The sequence below is a fragment of the Pangasianodon hypophthalmus genome, chromosome 15 (assembly GCF_027358585.1).
Source record: "Pangasianodon hypophthalmus isolate fPanHyp1 chromosome 15, fPanHyp1.pri, whole genome shotgun sequence".
In the NCBI taxonomy this organism is placed as follows: Eukaryota; Metazoa; Chordata; class Actinopteri; order Siluriformes; family Pangasiidae; genus Pangasianodon; species Pangasianodon hypophthalmus.
In genome coordinates, this window is record NC_069724.1 from 1,191,897 (window position 1) to 1,218,368 (window position 26,472).

Genomic DNA, 26,472 nt, shown 5'->3' on the forward strand with positions numbered 1-26,472 from the left:
ATAGAAATGTACCCACTAAGGGTTTCTCCATAGAGAAAGAGCCCAAAAGAACCCTTCAAGTCCTCATGAAATGGCTTCTTGGCTGTTATTTGATGGACGTATTTCCTTTTCAGATAGGAAATCAGAACCACATCGTGTTGAAGTGATTGACTGACTTACACAACTGCCAATAGTGTTCGAGATGCGCTGCAACCCCCCTGATCTGAACAAACCTGATAGTAGCTTAGCGAGCTAACTAAATTTAGACAACTGTGAAGAGAGCCTTTTACTGGCTCTCTGATGAAGAATTCCCGACAGTGTATAAAGACGGAATTCTCGCTCTGTCTGAGGAGCCGACACCTTCCAGCATTGAAACTGAAAAGCTCCTGTCACATAACCGCCACCTCGTACAAACTCCTCCTTTTTCAAAACGAATAAACTCCAACCATTTTGTTTTAACCAAGCAATGGCTGGAAAAGGAGACAGTGTGCAGGAAGACGCTCAGCCAAAAGCACACCATCGAACCCTGTTTACTGCTAACGAGCTGCTACTTTAGAGCAAGACACAGTTCCCGGGGTTTGGGTGGGAAAACTATTCTCTGATGCCATATTACATGTAGTCTCACCTGGTCCTCTCTCTAACTTTAACACAATGTGTTCTGTTCCTGGAAGTATTTTGATGTCTTCTCTGTCATTTTCCTCTCTCTACATCCAAGAACAGCAGGATTCGACACTGGCAGAGACAAACTTCATGCTAACATTGCACCTTGCATATTCTGACAAGTTGTCAGAACGTCGAGGACTACTTTTTAGATGGTACATCATCTCAGGTATTGGATATTTTGACAACTGTAATCACTGGTGCTGCCTGGAAATTGTACGGATGTATGCATTTTCTCATGTTTTTAATTTACAAAACTACCTCAATACGAAACCAAATTCAAGACCAGCCAACATAAGACCAAACCAGACCTTACTGTTATATTCCCTCAACTTAGGAGAAGGATAGAGGACTCAAGCTAAAACAAATATTCAGAAATCTTAGTGTTTGTTTACCTCAGTGTGTTAAAATGAGAAACGCACTGAATGGCGCCGCCACCATGTGGCGTTCAAATTAACCAGGTGGAAAGTAATCACAAACATATTAAGCTTAAAGAAATGTATTTGTCTTTGTAGAGGTATTGCATGTTAATAATATCCTGAAGGTCCGATACAGACATATGCATGTCATGTTTATTTAATAAAGCACAGAATAGGCTCCACACTTCTCTGATGCCTGAGACTATGCAATAAATTAGATTGTGGAAAAAAATGTTTTGTTGTTTAGTGCTGGACAGCTGATGCAACATGTGTCAAACTCACTTCCAGATTCTTTCAGGAAAACCAATGAAAATAAAACACGGAACAAAAAAACAATCAAAATGGCCGCTCTCCTCAACCCCGTGTCAGACGCGTTTCAGTTAAGCAACCATCTAACTGTGTTTTTTTAATTCTCCAACAAAGTAGAAATGTGATTCTCGCTTTCTCAAATGATAGCGAGTAAACATTTCTGTTTGTGGCTGTTTCCATAAACACATTTATAGCTGCTCTTATCCAGAGCAACTTACATTTATATAACGGAGCAGTTGAGGGCCTTGCTCAAGGGCCCAACAGTGGCAGCTTGGCAGTATTGAGGATTGAACTCATGACCTTCTAATCAGTAGCTCAACAGCTTAACCACTGAGCTACCACTGCCTAAGTAATATTGTTGGATTTGTTTTTTGTGTTGTGATAATGCTGTGGTGTTTGCAAAAATCTCAAATTCATGCTGGTTTCAAATTTAGTTTTGCGTTGCGCTAATAATGAAGCATTATGCATCTCACAGCTACCATATGTTTTTTGTTTTTTGGGGGGGCGAGAGACAACATGGACCTTATGTTGTTGTCTTGTTGTTGCGCTTACCATTTTTAACTCACGTGAGCAAAGGGAAAAAATTTAGGTACAAACAAACACAATGCAGTACTGTTGTACTAATGAAGAATAAATAAACAATCCTAACAAGAGGAAATGTGGCCCAATTATTAATTCAAACCACTTTTGAGCTACAGAGATGATTAATGAGGGGCGGTTTACATTATAGGTTTACAACAACATTAAGACCTGAAAACAAAACACTACAAAGAGAGAACAAAAAAAAAGAAAACAAAAGTGTGGGAATAACACAAAATCCTTGGGAATAAGATCCAATAAGCATCTTCTCCACATCTTCTCTGAACTGATTGCATTTACGCTTGGCTAGTACATATCAAAATGCCTAAATGTCTTCATAGTTAATAGAATTCATTAAATAAAGTGGTCTCAAGGCGTGCTCTTAACTGTGGCTATGACTTTGAAGCATGTTTTTAGTGAAGTAGAAATCTCAGTGAGCCATGAATAACTTTTTTTTCACAGGCTTTTAAGAAGATACTTGATGGGAAATGCTAAAATAAAGGCACAAGGTGGATAAATCAATAAATAGATAGCAGGGGTGAAACAATACACAAACTTCTACACAGCTCTCAGGAGCCCTAGATGTGTTTTTGAATCCTGTGTTCTCCACTACTGAATGTGAACTTCTCAATCGCCAAAGTGATTTCTTCATCCCGAACTGAATCAGCGAGAAAAGGCTAAGAATTTGTTGCGTGTTCATGTGTGTGTGTGTGTGTGTGTGTGTGTTTTGTTTTAGCCATATGTTTGTGGTATTAGCGCTGGTGCATTGTACCCCACTAACTAGTCATCAGAGTTGTAACTTACCAGGAAGTCAGCAGTCGATAGAAGATTTGAGGGAATTGTCCAGTTCCCATTTGCTGATGAACATAGCCATTGCCTGTTTCCCAAGCTAATACACTAGTACAATAGTATGCTAGCATATTAGCTTGTGAAAAACAGTGTGCTTAAGAGAATCATGTTTAAAAAAAAAAAAAAACCTACAGCTTCTCCTAATTCAAGAAATAGAGTAGGGAGTGTGGACTTGATTGAGTTTAAATGTTTACTTCACCTCACATAATATAAGCATTGTTTTACGACTATTATGTGGGCTGTTAAATATTTTGTTCATTATGCAGGCGTATCGAATTGAGAGACTTGTATCAAATGACACAATGAACCGTTTCGTTATCCCCCCCACCCCCACCCCACAGATACCTAGCTAGCTAGGTAGCTATCTATGACTTATAGATTTTAAGCAATTTTCTATGTGTAATCTACTATCTTTCAGTTTTCAGTCACTGATTTTAAAAGCGTTTGGGGTTTGAGAGTCTTCCAGAGGCAATGGAACATCTAAGTGGCGAAAAATTAGAAAGTAACGTTATTAGACTGAGTTTTTCAAAAACATCGCAAAGTCAAGATGATCTAGTATTTAATGATGATCTTTGTGTGAGCTTTTAGGAAACTTGACTCTGTCCAAAAGAGGCTCTCTCTGAGTTTGCTGTGTATTTCTCACTTTCAGCACACGAGTCTGAAATACGTCGTATACAACATTAGGTGCTAAAATCCAGGAAACGTTCAATTTGGAACAGAGTAACACGAGGCGGCTGTAAATGGCTCCCCTGAGCCTGCAGACCTCCAGCGTCCAGCATTTAACCTGACTCGTTCCTCACCTGCCACCGCCTCCATTCCCTCACGGCCTTGACTGTAGATCCTGTGGCTTCAAATCATTAATCTGTTCCACTCCGTTTCCCGTGTGTTTATCTATACGAGGAAAGAAAATGTGTTTTTTTTTTTTTTTTTTCTTTTCTGCACGCTTCTTTGTTGTTCTATGCGCAGTCACAGAGATGAGCCTGGCAGAATGTTCTCTCATTTCTCAGGCAATTGATTTTGCTCAGGGTTGTTTTGTTTTGGGCTTTTTTTTTTTTTTTGGTCTTTATTCAAGGTCTTTTGCAATGGATTTTTTTTCCATGGGATAGAATTTAAAAAAAAAAAAAAAAAAAAAAAAAAAAAAGCACAATGAAACCAGGTTCACGCCTGGTTTTGAGGGAAAAAAACCAAAACAAGACAAAACAAAAAGCAACAGATAATATCATGAAGCATATTTTACGCTGGGTTGAAAAGCTAAATCTCTCTCTCTCTCTTTCTCTCATATACAACCCCCTCTAACCGAACACACACACTCTCACACACACACACACACTCTCACACATTCTCGAGAGCTTGATACTCTGGTAGTTCTGCTTCCCCGTTGATCGCAGGAATAAAATAAACACAAAAACAACTGATTCCTCTTCATTCTCATCTAAATGACAGTGAAAATAAAACTGTTTATCAGTGAATTAGTGCATCTATTCTCTATTTAGTTCTTCTCTTATTTATCATTTTACAGTTGCCTAGCATTACTGAGAGCATCCTATAAATACATTAAGCTATCTAACAGACATCTGTTTAAATCTAAACCTATTTATCTTAATGTTATTTAACATAACATTTCCTGTTTAAATATCCACACAGGCTATGTTTGCAGTCTTCCTACATTACGAGAAGAGTATCAGCAGACTGATTTATGTTCCTTAATTAACATGACATTCAAATTCAGATGCTAATGTGAACAGGTGTAAGTAAAAGTAAACTGAAGTGATTAAAATGTCGGCTAGTTTGATGGGTGATGGGTGATATATGATGCCACACTAACATTGCCCTTTTTATTGCATTTTACTTAAACATCAATCAATCAATCAATCAATAAGAAGTAAAAGAATGGGAAACTCAACTGTTTATGTCCTCTCCTACCTTTTTTTGTTATATGAATGAGGATATTTGAGATGAAATGAGACTGAATGAGCTACAGATTCACCTCAGGACTGCACTTCTGCAGCAGACGAAGGAGACCTGTTAAACCTTTAACAACAAAAAACAACTGTATAACACACACACTCACACTCACACACACACACACACACACACACACGTCCTTTCTCATGAATGAAACATCATGCTATTTTCCATGAACGTTTTAAGGATGTTTCTACCTCACAAAGACATTGTGAGACAAGTGTCATTATGGAGAAGGGGGAAAAAATTTACCTCAGCAGAGATGAACGTCGCTTTTTCTTCTTTTTCTTCTGATTTTCGACCTACTTCAGACTTTTCTCCAGCTTTGACGCGCCTGATGGCGAGTCGTTTTCTCTCTCTTTCTCTCTCTCTCTTCCACTTCGACACGAATCGTTTCTTTTCCAGAGAAATTTCTGATTTTACTTCCAGTGAAGTGTTTGCTAAAGACGCTGAGGTGAGAAGGCTGCAGTGAGGAAAGAGAGAGAGAGAGAGAGAGAGAGAGAGAGAGGGAGCCGTTAGCGTCGCGCGAGCCTGCGTCTCTCAAACCAACCTTCCCGCCCCCTTCTAACGGCGCGCGCACATTGGTTCTGGCGGGAAAAAAAATAGAAAAAATTTAAAAATTTAAAAAAGAAAAAAACTGCTAGAGGAGGGCTTCTTCAGTTACACATCACTGGCTAAATCCCAAACGGTTTCCCACTCCATATAGGGGTGAGTGCACTATTTAGTATATGAAATAATCCATTTTGCACACTAAGTAGTGGACTACAGGGACAACAGAAGGGTGTTTGAAATTCAGCCAGTGGACTGGTATCCATGTTTGTAAAGTAGGGTTAATTTAGATATACTGTGACAGTATTATTTTTATTATTTCTACATTGTCTAAGCTTTCTTTGAGATGTGGAAAGAGTTAAAACACAGTGATTAAAATTAAAATTAAAAGTACTCAGATAAATAAGTCCTCTAGTGAAAACCTACTTGAGTAATTTACTTCACAAATTATGTTTTTTTTTACATCTCTATAACCAATACAAAATATTTAACATCTATTTAACATTCATTTCTATTTGTCATTTTTTAATATAATAAATAAAGACAATGTTAGCTGGATAGCTAACATAGCCACATGCTGTTGGGGGTGCTAGTTTCATTAGCTAACTAGCTAGCTACATCATGTTCATTCATACATGTTTCTAGCTATCTAGCAAAGATACCCCTTAGACATTATTTCATGCATTATCTATAATCCGTAGGAGCATTTAGATATATTTAACGCAAATGATCAGAACATCGGCGTGACGTTTTAAGTTTAATACAGTGCTTTCATATTGTAAAACATCAAAAGATCTGGCTAGTGCTAGTCTAGCTCACTCAGATAGCTAATGGCTTACGTGTATATGTTTCCGCAGGTTGGATATTGAGCTGTGAAATGCCGAGATCTCCACGGGGTTTGGTGGCTCACATACTTTGCAGATCATTATCATGCTGAAGCATGCTTTATTTTTATTCCGTCTCTTAAGATCGTTTAACGCCAAAACCATTTTTATGTCGTTTTTGTGTGTTAATGTTGGTAAGTCAAGTCGTGTTTATTTCTAAAGCACATTTAATAAACAATAAATGTTGATGTTAGGGAATTTGGAACACATTTTCTTTGGTTTAGTTTTCAGTTTACAGTCATCCATCAGTATTAGCAAGAGATTTGTTTTATATATTTACATTTTTTAAGGCCTTATGCTCAGAAATGTTCCCCAACTGGAAAAATTAATGTTGTTGTGCCACATTGCTGCTTACTTTAGAATAAAATGGAAAAAAAATTTGTTTCATAGGAGTGCTATTGTACTAGACAAATTTAGACGATATATTGTTCCTATAGCCTTTTTTATTAGTAGAGCAGATATTCCTCTCTTCCACAGTCATGGTTTGCAGTAGTTTTAAAGTAAAAAGCTATATGCTAAATGATTGCATGGCATTCGCCCATTTCTACAATATGTAGAAATACTAGACAGGTTAATTCATCCACACAGATATGATTACATTTCTAGATCACTGGTGTTTAGCTTGATATTGCTTGTGCATCAGATGATAAGGAAAAATGCTTAGCAGACCCAAAGGAATCAGGAAGTAATAGGTATCCAAGGCTCACCATCTATTACAGAAACAGAGGAATAATGTGCTGCAAGCTTGGAATTGGACTGAAATGTTTCTTGCCTCCCCAAATGTGTCTCAGAACCACATAATATCTTTCTGAATTCCTGACTTATTTTGCAATAACACACTAGATTCCGTGTTGCACCCTTAAGGGTTCTTTGGTTGGTTTCTCTGGGGGAACCCTAAAGGTTCTATGCACAATGGTTGTTTTTGCTATCAGAGAGCTTTCCAAGTCATACCTCTTTAGGAGGCAAAGAATGCATAACTCTTGTAGAAACTTGTAGAAATTTACACAAGCCAAATGAAAAGTTCTGAATTGTAAGAAAATGTTATTGGATTAGTCACTTTTCTTATTCATATAAAATTACATTTCCATTTAGATCAGACTAATAATTTTAAGTCAGAGTGTTTGTTTATTACTGTTGATTTATGGTATTTTTTTCTGAGAAGCTTATTTACGAAAATAGCTAGCCATTCACACAGATGGAAAAAGGGCTGTTTGGGGTACAGTGGGGCATTGATTGGAGCTAATTCTGAGAAAATTCTGCATTTGAAATTCAGCATGACTTAGCAATCGCAAAAAAAAAAAAAAAAAAAAAAAAAAAAAAAAAAACTCATCAGACTAGCAAACACTCAAAATGTATGCCAAAATGCTCGAAGCTAGAAAAGAAATTAAACAATTCATTTCAGCCTTTCAAGCAATTTATTCTGCCTGGCTGAGGATGCCAAGCTGGTAGAAGCAGTCTGTTGGATTGTGAATAACATAAAGAACTTGGTGAAGTAGAACAAGTGTTGCTATTAGTTAAACCGCTATTGAGCCTGAATTGTTCTTAAAGTTGCCAATTGAATTGGGCTGATTTTAGAAGGCAGCATTACAATAAATGAGCCAAATTGACTAGATGGTGCCAAGAAATGTTTTTACTGAACATATGCCATGCTGAATATCTTATGAGAACACAGAAACAATAATATCAATGTCAATTGTTTGTAATTCTCATGTCTCTGAATAAAATAGCCTTATAGGCAGCTATGTTGCATGGTAAAAATTGGTAGGTACATTAGCCAAAGTTCAGGTAGACTCAAACCATAAAGTAAATAGAGTAATTGTTTAAAACGAGTGATTTGTCATTGCTGTTGAGTATGATAAATGGGCTTGTTCTGAAGCCAGTCATATCCAAAATTTAATTTTATTCAGACATCTGCTGTTTTGTCTAATAGGGAAGCTGTTGAGCTTTAAGGAAATGTCTGTAGCTGGAATTGGTACCTTAACATACTCATGTTTGGATATGCCTATTAATCTCATCTTTAGAGGAGGACAGAGGAACAGCCCTCATACCAGAGAGATATTCTGACTGTTCTGGTTGATAACAGGACCTTCTAAAAAGGCTCTTTTCCATTTTGGGGTGATAAGGATATGGAGTTTTGGTCTTCACCTAACCAGGCACTCTCCCAGGTATAATTAATCAGTACAATCTTGCAATTCAGCATTGGTGCTGTACTTAGCCAGAAACGACAAATATCCTGTGAAGCTTGTCACAGTTTTTAGTTTTTTCACAGAGATGAACCAGTGTGGTGCTGAGCTGTTTCACTTCTATTTTCTCTTTGCAGAGTCTCACAGTGAGTAAAACACAGTGGTTATCTGGCTCTTCCTATTTCCATGATGAAGAACAAAACCTGTGTTAGCTGCCAAAAGCTGCACAAGTAGTTTTCTCTTGACAGAGAAGGTGGTTCTTTGTGATAATGCATTGTTTACTGGGCAGCAGAAATGCCACAGGGGCGCATTTTGAGAATGACTAGCTGTAATCTGCAAAATACAAAATTTCTGTTGTGTTTTGTTCTTTGGCGTTAGTCCAACCTGCCTGCCCAGCCTGAGGTGCACAGGATCAGTGCAGACCACACAGTTCTTCATAACAAAGAGCAAAGAGAACACAGTCTTCCATTATTACCGCTTTGGGGTGGGAACGACCGTGATGCAAATATTCCAACTTACGTAAATTTATCTAATATTTTGTTCAATCTATACACTGCAGAACCAGAAAGAAAAACCCCGCCATCTAGTTTGTATTGTTATTAATTTACAATAATACATTAACAAACCCAAAGGTAAATTAGCCTACAGGTTAATTTCTAACAGTAATCTCTGAAGCTAGGTGTTATTAGTAAGAAATTCATTCAGCGAAATTCTGAATCAGTTTCGGTTATTCCATGCGAACAGTTGAATAACACGTAAATAGACAGTCAGCGAATGTGGTTAATTTGTTAAAAAAAATTTATTCAATTGTCAAATGTGACAGCATCTTACTGGTGTTAGCAAGGAGTAACCAAGTGTGAATAAATATTAAATGAATGTGGTTAATTTGTTAAAAAAAGTGCGATTGTGTCTAAATTTATCTTCAGTTCATACTTGACAGCTCATCTGCATATCAGCAGTTTGACAGGGCGCCAGCACATGCCCTGAGGTTAGCCACTAATCACGCCTTGGCAGCAGCAGAGAAAGTTGAGATTCATGTCAGAGAATTGCTCACCATGATTAATGGATCCTCCTAGAGGATAGTCTGAGATGCAATTACAGAAAAAAGCCAGAAGGTGCTACGCTAACTCACACTTCTGAATGTCCCATAATTGAGCTGCTGATTGAGTTTGCATGAGGACACAATGCTCGAGAAAGCGTTGTGGAATACGCAGTCTTACGCAGATGCGGATGCACATTGATGCAACATATGTGAATTCCACAGGGTTGCAGCTAAAATGATTGCTTTCATATTGTAAATTAGATCTGCTGTCTATAATCAGAACATATTGTATAAACTCAATGATATGTGATTGTAAAAGGGGTCGTTTGTACAAGAGGAAACTTCTATTCCATCAGATACTGTATGACATTTAATGCAGTTCAATATGGCGTTATCAAGAACGACAGAACTACAAATTGTAAGAGCTTTCATCTATGCAAAAAGGTTCTTAAAATTAGAATGACAGCAGAGTGATTCATCTTTGTGCCACCCTCCTTCATAATTAACCACAGCTTTCATTAGATGAAAAAAGATTAGCTTATATTAAATTCCAATCAGCTGAATAATAGCTCAACTCTCCCTTGCCCTTTTCTGTGATCATAGTTTTTGTCCTTTCATGATATATGCTGTGGCAGTTCGGTATATGCTACTGCTCAGTGTACTCTTTGGTTTTATTGCCATAGCTTTTATTGCAGGCTTTTTAGTGGAAGGAGATGCATTTTCATTGAAAAGAGGAAATAAAAAGACAGCATATAAATTCTAAGACAGGAATGTTTGCATAGATCTGAAAAAAAAAAACGAAAAGAAAAGAAAAACCTTACTTGATCTTACAGTGATATCATGTGATATCAGAAAAGTCAGGCTTGATTAATATCTCTTAAAGTTTATTATTTAGCACGATGCTATTTATTTAATTTGAATAAACCCATCTCTCTCTCTTTCTCTCTCTCTCTCTCTCGCTCTGCTCTCTGCTCTCTATCTCTTTCAAAATGTCTGTTTTCCTCCACATGCCTTCCAGGCAATTTCATGAGATATAAATGATGTTTTAGCTCTTGTTTTCACATTACTTGGAATATATTTTGAGCACCAAACCGACACATGGTCAACAATGAACCAGCTCATTTTATGCCTTATTTAAGAGACTGAAATTGTTAGTGGCTGACAAAGATTGATAGGCCTCATAACCTTAATCCCCTTGAGGAAAAAGGTACTGACTCCATTTTGCATTTTACAGTTAACAGTAAAACTAGTGTTGGATATCTCTTGACTCCTGGGGTGACCTGAAGCAGGCTGTGCACAGGAGATGCCCTTACAATCTGATGGATCTAGAATGTTTTTGGAAGAAAGAGTGGGAAAATATTGCCAAGTTAAGATGTGCCATGCTGATAGACTCTTACTCAAAAAGAATAAGTGGTGTTATAAAATCAAAAAGTGCTTCAGTATTAGTTAGGGGGTGTGTACACTTATGCAATCAGGTTATTTTTTCCCCAAAATTTTTCCCTTCAAAGGTTTCTGATTGTTTTTCACTTAATTTTTTGTATGTTGTAATTTCACATTGAGGGTGGAAAAATTTCTGACATGATTTATCTTGGTTTCTTTTTTTTTTTACATCACAAAAACCTGCCATTTTAACAGGGGTGTGTAGACTTTTTATATCCATTGTGCATGTTTCTGGTTAACTGCAGTGTTTGGTTTTATTTATATTATATTTTTACTATAAGCAGAGTAAGCAATCATATGTAAAGAATGTTATTACCCATTCTTTTCTTTCATTCGAACCAGTTTCCAACTAAACAGGGTAATGTGGAACACTGGAGCAGGAACGTAAAAATATCCTTTCTGTTCAGAAAGAACCAAAATAAAAACTAAATCATTTATATTCAGTATATTCCAAGGACAGTATATTTGTAACTATTGGTCATGTAATACTTATTACTGGACACATACAGTAGATGTATGTGTAGCTCATTTCTTCATTCATCTTCAGTAACTGTTTTATCCTCTTCAGGGTTGCAGTGTATCTGTAGCCTATGCCTGGAAGATAAGACAGGCATAAGACAGTAGCCAGGCCTAAAATAGCCAAACCACCAGCATGTTTTCTGGAAGGGTCCAACCCTGTACAGACAACATCTGGTGCTCAGGATCAAAATGTGGACCCCAGAGCTTGTCCCATGCTGGGAGTGACCACCATTTGCAGAAATTCCTACAGCGCCTTTAATATTGCCACTGTGGTAATGTCATTGTGGTGCCCCATTTTCTCCACTTGTTGATGATGGCCTTCATGGTGTTACATGGTACATCTAGTGTTTTGGAAATTTTTTGTACCCCCATGATGAATATTTTTTGACAATGAGATCCCGTACATTGATATTCTATGTAAAAAAAAATCCTACAGAAACAGCTGATCTTTATTTGGGGTTCATTTAATAGATGATGAGTGTATGATAATTACTTAACATGAGTTTGGATATAAAAAGTGTACACATCTCTGTTAAAAGACAAGTGAATGTGCAGTTTTATGGCATGGCAAGTGAAAATGTAATGACTCCAGCTGCAGGCCAGCACTGTGGGTGGTGTATGACTGCAAATGGTGTGATTTCTTTTCTTTTTGCCTCAGGTCTTTACACTATCAAGCTCTTGCTCTTTCTATACCTCTCTCTCTCTCTCTCTCTCTCTCTCTCTCTCTCTTTCTCTTTGACCTACACATCTGCTGAGCATAACAAGTATACTGACTCTGCTTGATTTTGCCTTCTAGAAACAACTGAACCAGAGATTTGGCTTCCATGATACACTGTCATCCATCTGGCAGGCCTGTGTTGAAGCTGCAGCCTTTTCCAGACTAGGCTCTCAGCAATTTGCACAGATAGTTGAGTTGAATAGGGGAAAAAAGCTAACAGGATCATCACTGTAACCCTGTCAACACTCACAACACAGACATGTGAAAACAGGAGCACTCAAATTAATGCTGGCTCCAACACTTGAGGTGCTAGTACCAAGCTATCAATGCAATTGGTTTCAAGTCCTCAACAACCTGCACGGTTTTGGCAGATAAGTAGAAAGATAGAGTGGTGATGATTGGATGGCGAGAGAAAGCTAAGATCATAAGAGCATAGTGATGTAATTTTTCTGTAATACACAACTAATGGAGCATTTGGTGAAGGATGTACGAGACTGACTGAGAGAAGGAAGAACCTTGACACACACTTGAGAACATTCATATATTTCCATATACTTTACACAGGACAGTAAAAACATTTAGTTCCAACTATCCTACAGTACCTATAGTATAAGAATTTTAGAGCATTTTAGCAAGGCAGAATGTGAATCACAGCAAGCAAGAGGGCGCTATCATACAAAACAAAAAAAAAATTACTACACTTCTGTGCCTTTCTTAACTAAGGTGCTGTTTTAATAGTTAGGATGCTTCCATGAATCTGTCCCTAAATTCACTGGATCTAGTCCAGTTGTCATGGTGAGGTAACAAGATAACAACAGCAAAAATAAAACAAAAACAATCAGACCATTGGTTTGGGTTGTTATCCTGCTGAAAGATGAATTTTTTTATTCAGCTGTGTAACAGAGGCCTGCAGATTTTGTGCCAAAATATATTTGTATTTGGAGCTATCCATGATTCCCTCTATCTTGAATAGAGTCCCAGTGCCAGCTGAAGAGGAGCAGTCCCACAGCTTGATGCTGCCACCACCATGCTTCACCAAGGATACAGTTTTCTTTGGGTCATAAGCTTTCTTGTTTTTGCTCCAAATGTATCTTTTTAAATTATACCCAAAAAGTTCTACCTTGGTATCATCAGACCATATAAGAGAGAAAGGGCTTCCATGTAGCCGCCCTACCCCATAGCCCAGAGATGTGACAAATACAAGAGATTATTGTCACAAGTTGAGAGTGAGCAGTACTTGCCAGAAATTCCTACAGCTCCTTTAATATTGCCACTGTGGTCATGTCACTGTGGTGCCCCATTCTCTACTTGTTGATGATGGCCTTCACGGTGTTACATGGTACAGCTAATGTTTTGGAAATTTTTTGTACTTCTCATGATAGATATTTTTTGACAACGAGATCCTGTACATGCTTTGTAAGCTCTTTGCGGACCATGGCTTCAGCAGTTGGATGAAACCGAGAAGATCCTAAGAAAAGAAAATCCTACAGAAACAGCTGATCTCTTTATTTGGGGTTCACTTATTAGATGATAGGTGTATGATAATTACTTTTGTACATGTGTTTGAATGTGTTTGGTTAATTCTGAGCCCAGTCACACGCCCCATTTGTAAAATTGTGTGCAACCAGGTTATTGTAGGTTTTTTCTTTTTTTCCTTAAAATGTTTGTTTGTTTTTCACTTGAATGTTGTTGAGGTGCTACATCACCTTAAAGGTGGAAAAAGTTCTGACTTGATTTATCTTTGTTTCATTTTTAGTTTCATTCACAAAAATCTGCAATTTTAACAGAGGTGTGTAGACTTTTTATATCCACTATAACTTGCCACAAAGGTGTTAGTTTGCCATCCGGGTCACGGCACCAAGTGGTCAGAAATTCAGTGAAGTTTAGTCAGTAGACAGAAGACTGGTGTGATTTTGGAGTCTTTTTAGATCAGCTGTTTCACTAACAGAACTAAATCTTCAGAAACTTTGCACAGCTCACTCTCAGGATGGAGAGGCCAGCTTATGTAAATAGCAAAGAGAGTGAGATGGAGAAGAAGAGATAAGCTAGAAGCAGCCGATAAGATAGAAGCAAGCCTACGGCCAACTGATCCAGGGAGTGTTATCACCTCTGACCTTGGTATTTTCTGTCACAGAGACCCACCATAACAAAACACACACAATAAGAAATACAACATATTCAGAGACAGTTCTAGGTTTAAACCTGTTATGAAGAATATGAAACAGAATACATGAATGAGCCTAAAACTTTAGCAAATAATCATAAAGTCAGAGGCAAATCATTAAAGGCAAAGATTTCCTTCAAGGGCCATAACCAGGCTCAAACGTTTATTGAGGTTAACAATTCATAGTTATTATATCACAATGCTAAATGCTTGCTGCACCAGTTGGTAATTATGCCTCCACCACTAGGCATTATGTTTTCGGGTTGTCAGAAATTCTCCTTGGCACAATATCTCAAGAGCGAGATATGGTGTGGTTGAATGTTTGTAGGATTTATATGGAATTATCCTTGGAACTAGCAGATGATTAAAATTTGAAATTGATCCAAACAGGTTTAAGGTGACAGCAAGGCCAAATGTCTGAAATAGTTTTTTCTTCTAGAAGAGTTCATGTTCAGGAACTCCTGGCCCATTGTCTGGCTATCTAAGATGTTTGCCATCGGTGCATCAGTCCATCTGTCTTTCTGTCCTTGCTGCTACCAGATGAACTGATTACATTTTGCCATTGATCCAAACATGGTCAATGATATTTTATTAATTTTTTTGACTCTCAACTGCCTATTTTGTGGTTACTCTAAAAATTTGCTGGATACTAGCCTATAGCCTATAGTCTCGACTTCATTTTATTTCTGCTGATTGGAATGCTGTTTTTTTTTCCACACAAATACTTGGAAATTAAAGATTGTGTGTGTTTGTGTGTGTGTGTTTCCACATACAGATCCTAATGTTGACAACATTAAGAACATTAATCAATTTAAAGAAACGCTTTGCCTAAACATTAATTAATCACACTTAAGTATTAATCGCACTAAAGGATTACTTCTATTTCTGTTTCACTAAAACAAAGAAAGTTAATAACTATATACTGTACATTCAATGAGATTAAATACCATCTAATTGTTCTTGTTTGAGGACATGTTTGGACTGTCTACTTGCTCTTGTTCATTAGTTCCATAAGATTTTGTTCACTCCTCTTAAACTTTAATATTGTAGACAGTTACTCTGGGAAATACACTTGCATATATCTAAAAACTAGATTTATTCTCCTGATAAAGACTTTGATGGAGAATGTGTCAGATTATGTCAGAATTATTCATTATAAAATAAATGAGCCTTCCCTAAGATCGATGTTATGATTATAGTTCAAGTAATATATTAGAAACATGGCAGCAGTAATGTCCTAACATTATTACTGATGATCAAAACTTATACTAGGACATTACCATCAGCAGACGTCATACTATCCTGAGTTCTAACCCAATCTCTGACCCCAATTTCCTGTTCACTTCCCAATTTCACATATATAAGCTAAGAGTTTTCAGTAGTTTACTGCGAAGTCTTACCAATTCTCTTACCAGTCCAGTGCATTACAGTATCCATATAAATATTCATGATTTATGTTCAGTCATGACTATAGGTGCCTCTGAGACAAACACACACACACACACAAACACACACACACAAACACACACACACAGCCCATCTATCACTCAAAAGTTTCGCACTTGACACAGATGTCCTTCGGCTGGACAGTTGCAGCAATGCACAGAATGCACAAACACACACACATTCTGACTGTGTACTGGCAAAGACAGCTCATTTATACAGGAATTAAACATTGCACACACACACACACACACACACACACACAATACAACAACAACAATTCTTGCGCAGGAACAGAACACTTCAACTCAGGCAAAATTGAGATGTCTATCTATCTATCTATCTATCTATCTAAAGATCTATCTATCTATGTGTGTATATATATATATATATGTATGTAGTAAGAGTTAAGCATAATACACAAACTTTCCAGAGAAACAGGATATTTCTTCATAAACAATATATAAATATTGTATAAATATGAATATTGTACCTTCCAAAAAGTATAAACACATAAAACCTAACTAATTATCCTTTTGTCCTAAGTTCATACAAACTTTTAAACTGTACATAATAGATACGTTAGATCTATTTCATAGATTCGTTACATTCTTTGAATTATTTTTAAACAAACCTCTAAAAAGAAAATAACATAATAATAACATCTTTTTTTACTTATCAAAAGAAATATTTTGATGAATTATTTTCATTATTATTAATCATAACAATTTGTTCTACCAAAATATGGTAGCATGATTTTTGGGAGAATTATTTATAAAAGCTCTTGGCTCATGTTGTCAAAAAACATATTCATAATGTTGTGTGCTTCAAAAGAATGCTCCATCATTAGCCAGCACTCATAACTAGCCATTTCTCCATAACCTGCATCCCAGTGCTATATATTGCATACATTCAAATTTGCATACAAATGAATAGGCCAAAACTATAAGCTAGTGCGACTCAGCAATGATGCAATCAGAATTATTTAACAAGAATTATGCCAAGAAATTGCCCAAGCACTTTCCACCATAAATTAGGTGATTAGTGGACTAGTCCATGTGAGATGCTATTAGGCTTCTTTCTCTTCAAACTCTAGGGCTGGTTCTAATGAGCCATATCAGCAACCACACAGTTATACCACAGCATACTGACAAATGACTGTTCTCTCCTCATTTAAACTAAGCGACCAGTGCCATGAAAGGTAGCGGCAATTTTATAAAAATAAGTCCCTTGGGCCAGAGCTAGACGTCTCTCTTTGGCTCAGTTAGCAGGACAGGTAAAAAGTGCCATAATTTCCCAGAAACAATTGTGTATGAGGTAGGACATAAAGAAAGTGGAAAAGAGTACAGGTCACAGAGAGTGAGGTACAAGAACAGGGCATTTCTCTGCAAACTGAAATGGTGAGCACATTAAAAAAAAAAAAAAAGCAGAAAACTCCTAAAACTTCTGCTATGCCTCCCTCAGATGAAAGAGAAGCTTATGCAAATTGTTTCTCACTGCAGTCCTTCAAGATAGCCCGGTTTTGGCTTTCTTCCTGTCGGGATTTACTGCTTCTGGCTTGTTGCTGTCTGCTTTCTCTTCCACGCAGTCAAAAAATGATATCCTGGCATATGCAGAAACGTGTGCAGATACAGATCAGTGAGCTTTATGCAAATATTGACATGAATGCACCCACACAAGTTTTCATACGCTCATACACTCGTATAGAGTGTGTGTTATAGTAAATATGAACATACTGCATAAAAATACACACAGAAACACAAACAGATAAATTCCCACTCAATTTGCCACAGTAATAATATCATTAAATATAGCAGCAAAGGAAAATTAGACCGGAAAGTGTGCACTTTTTCTCTGTCTTTCTTCAGTGTTCCACATGGCTTATGATTAAGCCAAGGACCTTTGCGAATCCACCCTGAGATTACTAGAAGGTCACAATGCGCAAGCTGATTTCTCATTATTTTTGGCCTTCATTGAATTTCCTTTGTTATTTAGAGATTTCTTTTTCTTCCTCTCCCCTAATCATACTCTCTGTTATTATGTTTATGATTATCCCTAGCCTATTTCTTTCCTCCATGCAGAATTGCAGGGAACCAGAAGCTTACATCCGTTCTCTCATCTCACCTGTGCTTGCTCACAAGATCATGTAATCATCTGGACAAATGCAGCTAGAATACTAAACTAAACATAGGTACACACAAGGAGGGATATCTATAAGCTACTACAGAAATGTACTGAAAGTATACAGCACCGGAGAAAGCTGATGGGATATATTTAATGTTCTAAGGTGTTTGGATGGTGTGAACCAGGCACTTAGCACAACATGCTGAATAAGCAGCATATGAATTTCTCAAATTCACTTCTCTCAGTGAAAGGTAAACTCTTTTTGATAATAAATACTTTCCCACAGGCTCATGACAACACCAAGCACCCAGTACTATAAAAACACGGTCCACCCCACACTCAGCTTTCCAAATACTCCCATTTTTTCTAATCTATATAATAAATAATATCCTCAGATTTTTTGGAATATAGCTTTAGAGAATCATAAATCACACATAATTACTTTAAGGCTGCACAGGAAGCATGACTTCTCTTTAAATTTCATTAAAAAATGCTTCTGTACCTAATATTTCTGTCTAACACTTTACAGATGAAGGAGAAATGGGAGCCTGAAATGAACACAGTTATTTGAAACAGAAACTTGGGCGGAGGCATGTGGGGAGACACATCTAGTGACCAGCTCTAATATCTGGAGGGAGTTCAAATGGAAGATAAAAACAAGATATTTCCGAACTCCACAAATAACAGCAAAATGAAATCTGACCAGTTCAAAGTCAACACCTTGAACACCAATCTCCAGCACAACATCTTTGTCATGTTCCTCAAACCATTCCTGAACAATTTTGCAGCGTGGCAGGGAATACCGTTGCCATGAAGGGGTGTACTTGGTCTGAAACAATGTTTAGGTAGGTGGTTCATGTCAAAGTAACATCCACATCAATGCCAAGGTTTCCCAGCAGAACATTGTCCAGACCATCACACTGCCTCCGCCGGCTTGCCTTCACCCTGGTGCCATCTCTTCCTCAGGTAAGTGACGTGCACACACCCAGCTGTCCACATGATGTAAAAGACCAGACCAGGCCGCCTTCTTCCATTGCTCCATGGTCCAGTTCTGATGTTAACGTGCCCATTGTAGGAGCTTTGGATGGTGGACAGGGTCAGCATGGGCTCTCTGACCGCTCTGCAGCTACGCAGCTCCATACGCAGCAAGTTGCACTGCACTGTGTGTTCTGACTCCTTTCTATCAGAGCCAGCTTTAACTTTTTCAGCAGTTTGTGCTACAGTAGCTCTTCTGTGGAATCGACCAGACGGGCCTTCACTCCCAACAAGCATCAGTGAGTCTTGGGTGTCCATGACCCTGTCGCTGGTTCACCGGTTGTCCTTCCTCGGACCACTTTTGGTAGGTACTAACCACTGCATACCGGGAACACCCCACAAGACCTGCTGTTTTGGAGATGCTCTGACCCAGTCGTCCAGCCATCACAATTTGGCCCTTGTCAAAGTCGCTCAGATCCTTCCGCTTGCCCATTTTTCCTGCTTCCAACACATCAATTTCGAGAACTGACTGTTCACTTGCTGCCTAATATATCCCACCCCTTATCAGGTGCTACTGTAATGAGATATTCAGTGTTATTCACGTTACCTGTCAGTGGTTTTAATATTATGGCTGATCAGTGTATTTGCTAAAAATCCTACTAGCAGCTACTATTAGGTGTATCACCTTCAGATGGTCAAAACCTGACCCTCAATCTTACAATGTTTGGATCCAGAAAATGTGGTAGCTGTACGAAATGGAACAAATCACATGTGCTATGGCTTCAGAGGCCGAAATTTTTAAAGAGATGGACCCCTGTAATACCTTTATTAATGCAAAAAGATAATTCATTCCATGTCATACTTGTTCTAACTACCTTAAAGTCACCTGTCCTTCTCTTATTTATTTATTTTACTTATTCATTTATCTATTACTATTTTTACTATTTATCCTTTTTATTTTTACTTTCTCCCTTTTTACCTTCTTTTTCTCTGGGTTTTGTATCAAATAGACATGGATGTTTTCATTTTTTGTATAATGTACTTGATATACTTAAACTGAATCACTATCGACACAGCTGGAATATGAAAAATTGAACCGTACTGAATGCAATGTTGATCTTAAAAACAAAATATAAGTTCAAATATAAATGCTTCTATTAAATGTTTGAACATAATAGATATATTATTCATCACTCATGCTGAAAATCATTATTACACTTATAAAATAAAGTGTACCATTTTTCTTAAACTCTCAGGACAGGTTTAATGGGTCCATAAGCAGATTTCTCAGTCTGCCAGCTTTCGACAAAATTTCCAGCCCAACTTCATCTTTAAAAAAAAAACACACAGAAAAGACCAGAAACTAGCCCAAAATATTTGGGCATTGGAAAAGGAAGATACATTTCTGCACCTTTGCATGAGAAAAAAGGTCACCGTGGTGCTCATGCATTTATGATGTACGAACATTATCCACTCCATAATCCCCTTTTCCCTCTCCCAAGCTTTGCAATATATCTAACAATAGAAATGGTTCTGTACATCACAGACACGCTGTCTGCACTTACATTTTGTGGAAATTTATTAGATTTAATTTAGATTGCTATATTTCGAACTTGCTATAAAACAAGATCTTGGTGTTTGCAGAGTATTTTTAAACTAGAGTCGGCCCTCCACTTTCACGGGTTTAACGTTCATGGGTTTGAATATTTGTGAGTTTGCCAACAATAATTAAAGGGGAATTTTTTTGGAGTTTTGCAAATTTTATAAGTCATAAATGCATAAAATATATGTATTATTAATCTATTTCTCATTTACTACCATAAATATATACACAATAAAATATTTATTATAAAAAGTTAAATTTTGTAAAAAAGTTTCAGTATATTAAAGAACTACGGATTACATACTCTGTTTGGGGATGACATGCACCACGCTCTTTGTCTCGGCACTAGCTAACCTCACACACCTGGTTTGTCTCTCAGTGTGTGGTGCATCTCGCAGAGTTTCCCTCAACACTTTGCATCTTTAAAGTGCAATAAATTATCAACTGTAATCATGAGTTATAAATGTTAATAATTTTACTGCTATCCAAATACTGTACATGTATTGCATCACAAAAGTGTACTGCATTGCCTCTCTCTCTCACTCTGTGTGTGTGTTAGCTGACATTGTTGATACTTTATAAAACATACTGTTGTAGTACAATGTATTGTTTTACTTTTTTTGTGTGTTAAATATGGGACCTAGAGATATTTGCATTTTTGCGAGGATTGACTGTAGTCCAATTTGCCATAAAAAGTGAGCATGGGGCAACGTGATTCCTGCCCCAATGGGCCTCCATTTATTAGCGCTTGTTGCAGTTCCCATGTTTGACCACTAGGTGCAATAATAACTCTATGAAGCTAAATGGGGCAGTGAGCAATCTGCACCACGATCATGCAGCATCTAGAACCGTGAAGAAATCAATGGAACATCTGCGTATATATGTCAAATATGAAGATTTGCTGATATACGTATACGGTGGGGCCTCACCTGTATCTACGGACGAGTTGCCACTGCTGTAGCCCAAGGGGTTTAGAAGTGAAGTGAAGATCAGTGCTTTTTCAGAGTGATCAGTGCTGTGGCAGTAACCCTGTGATTATATTATTGCCTTCAAAATTATCAAATGTAGTCTGTATCTTGTAAATGAATTGTAAATACTGAGCTCTCAGTTTGGCCAATTAATTTAATATGCCAAGTTAACAATAATTTGAATAACTAACTACAATTCTTCTTCTGATATTCTTCTACTGAATTCTCTTACTCAAATTACAACACGTTAAAACAAACACTTTTATTGTTACTTTAAAACACAAAGAGCAGAAAATACAGTTCAGAATGGATTTCATGTTGTTCCAAGCTGGTTTATTCCAACTGGTGGTGGTTTATGATTGATTAGCAAAGCCTTGCTGGTAAATCTGATCTCAGCATACATTATGCTGCTCAAAGCTGTTTTCTCTAAACCTGGGTGAAATGCTAAATTTCTAAGCACTAAATAATTTATTGCCATTTGCCATAACTGACAACCGTGCTTCCGCCGCTGACATACACATTAGTTAGAAGTAATATATTCTGGATTCTTTTCAGTTCAGCAGTTTAACCACAGATTTGTTTTCAAGAGCCCTAGAATGGAGAGGTTTTTTTTTGGTCATAAATCACCTCAATCACAGCAAACAGTTCTGTGGCAACTTTTATAAGGTACATTATAATATGCCACAGATAACAAATATAACTCAGAGGTAGATTTAGTTCAGTGAATGTTGTCGGGTGGATTTGGGGAAGACTGACAAATGGTTGAGAACATCTGAGATTAGAATTCGGTTTTACTTTAAAGTTCACTCAACTCCGAAAGAGGACAAGACATTTGAAGCATGGATGATTGGGGAAGGAAAGAGAAAAGTGTTGAAGGCACAGTGTGAGGAAAGGCCAGGCCAATGTGCAGCGAGACAATCTCTTTGATGAGGAGTCCCAGAAGTGCCGAGACGATCGCCCCACATAACTAACAGTGGGGAAATACGAGGTCTTTCAGTGTCTGTGTGTAATTCCTCACTGGGTAAAAGTAAACTCCATAACTGTCTAAACTCAGAGAAAAAGTATGTCATAACCTGGATGTGTCAGAATGTGCCATCCACAAGCCCTTTTGAAATGCGATTGTCCCTTACTCCCTAACGCTGTGTCACCACAAAGCATCTAACATGCCTCAGGATGACACTGGATTGCAACTGAGGTGGAATCGAAAGGAATTCTGCACAATTAAAAGCGGAGGGGAAAGATTAAGTGTCAGGAATAAGTGACCCTTTCCCAGTGGTGAGATGGTCGAACAAAGAATGTGTCGCTTGCGGCAATGTGGAGGAAAAGTGCATTGATTAACTCTGCTGTCATGGAGGGAACTGTATACAGCCACTGGCCAAAATTAGATTAGATTAGAGTCTGAGTGCTGCAGATACGAATCCCTTTGATGGATGTAATTGGTGAATGCAGTCCATCACTGACTGATTGGACCAATCAATGCTCTCACAGACAACCCTGTGAGAAAAACATTAGCAAAACGTTCAGATGGGTTCAAATTACAAATAACGCTCGAGACAAAATCAGGAAACAGATTTGTAGCGAGGTTACAGAGTATTACCGAATTACTTGTGCCCGATGCTGCTGTATGCCTATTTGTCATGCAGTCATTGGTGGTTGTGGTTTATTGAGAGACTATTGTGCAGAAGTTCGCAAACTGTTTGGGAAAATTAACATTATACATTTTTTCTGCGACCCCAAGCTTTGATATTTTGATTCTCCTTATTATTGTTCCTTTACCTTCATGCTTATAAGTCCATATTCAGTATAGGTTTCAACATAAGTAAGTTCATGTTATTTTCTTGACTTCTGTCAGACTCACTCGATGATGCTGAGGAACGAGTGCAATTGCTCCTACACTAGTGGATTGTGAAAAAAGAATAAGATAGCGTACACTCAGTTTCTGAATTTGGTTTGTTTGAATGTGACTCCTAGTAACATTTAATTTAAAATTAGTAGTGAAAAAAATCCATCTTCAGAGTAGTATCATGACAATATTAATTTGTAAAATAATTAAATGAAACAAAATAAGAGAGTGGAGTTTCTCTTACGACCCAATTTGTAAAACAAGTGCGTCTGTGACCCCTGAAAAGGGAACCCCTGCTACAGTATAGATGGGTTGTGGGGACAAGCTGAGTACCCCTCACTGCAGAACCAAAACTCCAGGAGGTGGAGTTAGACCTCATCCATCTCCTCCTAACTGGGTGGAGTCAAATCAAAATTCCAGAGGACTGTTGCACGAAGCGAGTTGAACAAACTCAGAGTTGCAGAGTAAGTTTTGAGTTGACAAAACCAAACAAATCCAACCCGGGGTAAATTAAGGTTAATAGGGTTCATGATGTTGGTTATCAACTTTCCCAATCAACTCAGGTTTTAACCCTGAATCAATGTTTACTCATCGTGTGTGTGCACATAAAAACCAGACGCTTGCAGCAAACAGCAAATAGCATTCAACATGGAAAAAAGCAGGTGTGCATACTTTTTGGTTGAGGAGCAAGAAATTATTATGCGGAAATATGAGGAATTTAAACCTACACTAACCACAAAAAGCGACACTGCTGAGGCTGCTAAAGCTCGGGAAAATTGCTGATAGTGTAAATGTGTAAATTTACTTTTATAGGCTCACAATGAGAATAAACAGATTGAAAACTTACAACCAACATATTTCATGTATATAATGTATATTTCATTTTATATAAATGTACATTATTTTAAATAAATATTAATACAATAAATATCAATTTGTGAAAATATATTAGGACAGGAATAATAAATTGGCCCTGATAGAGATTTAGTATTTAGTATCCCTAAAAGTTCTTTCCCTTCGAAGTGTTCTTATTATTATTTAAAAATAAATTTTCTCACATTGTCGAATTTTCCAACCAAAACCACTTGATCACACACCACCTCTGAACTCGTACGCATAAACTTCTGAGGATGACTTGAAGGCTGCACATCTCCAACAAGCTGGTATAGTCATGGCAGAAACTGTACAGCAACCCACCTGTACCTGATTCCTGCTTGCCTATTTTTGTTCCCTGCTTTGTCTGAATGTGCATGTGTGTTTTTGTGTGAGTATGTGCAGAACCTCAAATGTGAATAGCAAGCTGGAAAGTCAATATTTTTTCCCCCATTTTTTAAGTTATAATGTACCACGCAAAGGAGTGTGAACGAAAGCAATAAAAAGTTCAAGTTCAAGGCTCACTCTGCGCCCGTAGTGTCCTCTGTACAGCCATTTCACTTGTAATAGACACTTATAGAATGCCATTTGTCACCTCATTAAATAAAACGTCCATGAGCATGCATGAACATTTAGATCTAGTATGCTGAAGTGCTTATGGGACATGACAACTTCAGCACCAGTGGAACTTTCACACAACAGCTCCTATCATCTCTCGTGTAAATCCTATTAAAACGGTATATCAAAAAGTATTAGCTGTCATCTATGAATATCCAGGGCTCGCCATACACGACCCCACTCACAAATCTGACCCACAGCGGAAGCCGAGTTAATTAGGTGGAAGGTGGAGGAATCGTTCCAGCAGCTGTCATGTAACCCAATTTCCTCTGCTGAGACAGGATGTCAACGTGGCTCACTCTGCAAGGTCAGGATGACAACCTGTGATCATAACTGAGGGAATTATGCATATATCAATGAACATATCAACATGGAAATGTATGCCTTCACATCTTTTAAATATGGTCAAATAACAGTGTTTGAATGTGGGACGAGAACTCTTCATATTTCATTGAGTCTCACCAAGTAATTAGTTTCTATTAGATCGGTTTATTTTGGCTTGCCAGGCTCATGTTACTAAACTGAAAGGGGCTGGATCGTATGCTGGAGAATCTGAATACATGAGATACATTCTCGGGAGTGTGCAGATGATGCCTTTCAATTGGAACGCACTGAAGATCGAAATAAATGACATGAAGTTGCGTGACAGTATTTGAGTACATGATTCACTGTAATGGCTACTTTGGAGTATAATTAAATCAAAATACTTTAAATCAAATATTCAGCTACACTACATTTTTATCGATAAAAAAAATAATGCATTTAACCCAATAAAGTAGATAATAAAGCAGTTTCCCGACGAAAGTCTACACTTTAACCGAGAAATGTTTATTCAGCAGCAGCAGTGTCTGAGACAGTGAAGACAGATGAGCATCCCTGAACCAATTTATCAGCTATCTTCAGTTTTAAATGCTTCAGCATGATAATGATCTTCTAATTATATTACGCGAGACAAAACCCGTGGAGATCTCGCCATTTTACAGCTCAACATCTAAGCTGCGGAAACATGCACAGGTAAGCCGTTAGCTAGCTGATTGAGCTAGACTAGCGCTAGCCAGATCTTTTGATGCTCTACAGAATGAAAGCTCTGTATTAAACATCAATGTTCAGTAAGGATCACATGTCATTTTTGTTTTATATATATCGAAGTGCTCCTACAGCCTATAGGTAATGCTCAGGATAATGTGTAAGGGCTAGATAGCTAACTATGTATGTATGAATTAACATGAACTAGCTAGCTAAACAACAACAACATCAGCATCCGTCCAAGTCAGCTAGCCAGATAACGCTACCGTTCTTTATATACTGTTGATAACGGAGGTGATATTCATTTCAGCATAGCTCACTTGGCTAATTAACATCATTGTTGAAAAATGTGTTCCTCAAATATAGAACATTTCTGGATTAGTTGTGTCACTTGTTTAAAAAAAAAAAGTAATTTGTAAAGTAATTACTTCACCAGACAAGTTCTTTACTCTTGCTCGACTAATTTTCTTGATCATTACTTTTAATCAAGTCTGTGTGTTTTTTGTACTCTTTCCACTCCTGAGAAAAATCACCACTTAGACATTTACATTTACGTTTATGGCATTTGGCAGACGCCCTTACAGAGCGACTTACAAAAGTGAGTTTAACATAGTTTAATTAAATTACATAAAATTAAATTTGAATATCTTTCAGCATGTGACTTGTATGTCAGTGTAATAAATAAAGCTGTCTCCTTGGCCAAAACAATGGGGGCCTGTGATATATGTCAGTGCCACATG

General features: G+C 37.5%; 1 protein-coding gene across 2 annotated transcripts in view; it reads right to left on the reverse strand.

The window, feature by feature from the left end:
- LOC113541817 (gamma-aminobutyric acid receptor subunit alpha-3) overlaps positions 1 to 5,303 on the reverse strand; it is a 108,835-nt gene extending 103,532 nt beyond the window's left edge. The window contains exon 1 of one of the 2 annotated variants that reach the window (XM_026939013.3): positions 5,013 to 5,303. The gene's annotated coding sequence lies outside the window, so the exon portion shown is untranslated. The remainder of the gene's footprint in view (positions 1 to 5,012) is intronic. The other variant, XM_026939011.3, reaches the window with a different exon arrangement.
- Positions 5,304 to 26,472: the final 21,169 nt, after the last annotated feature.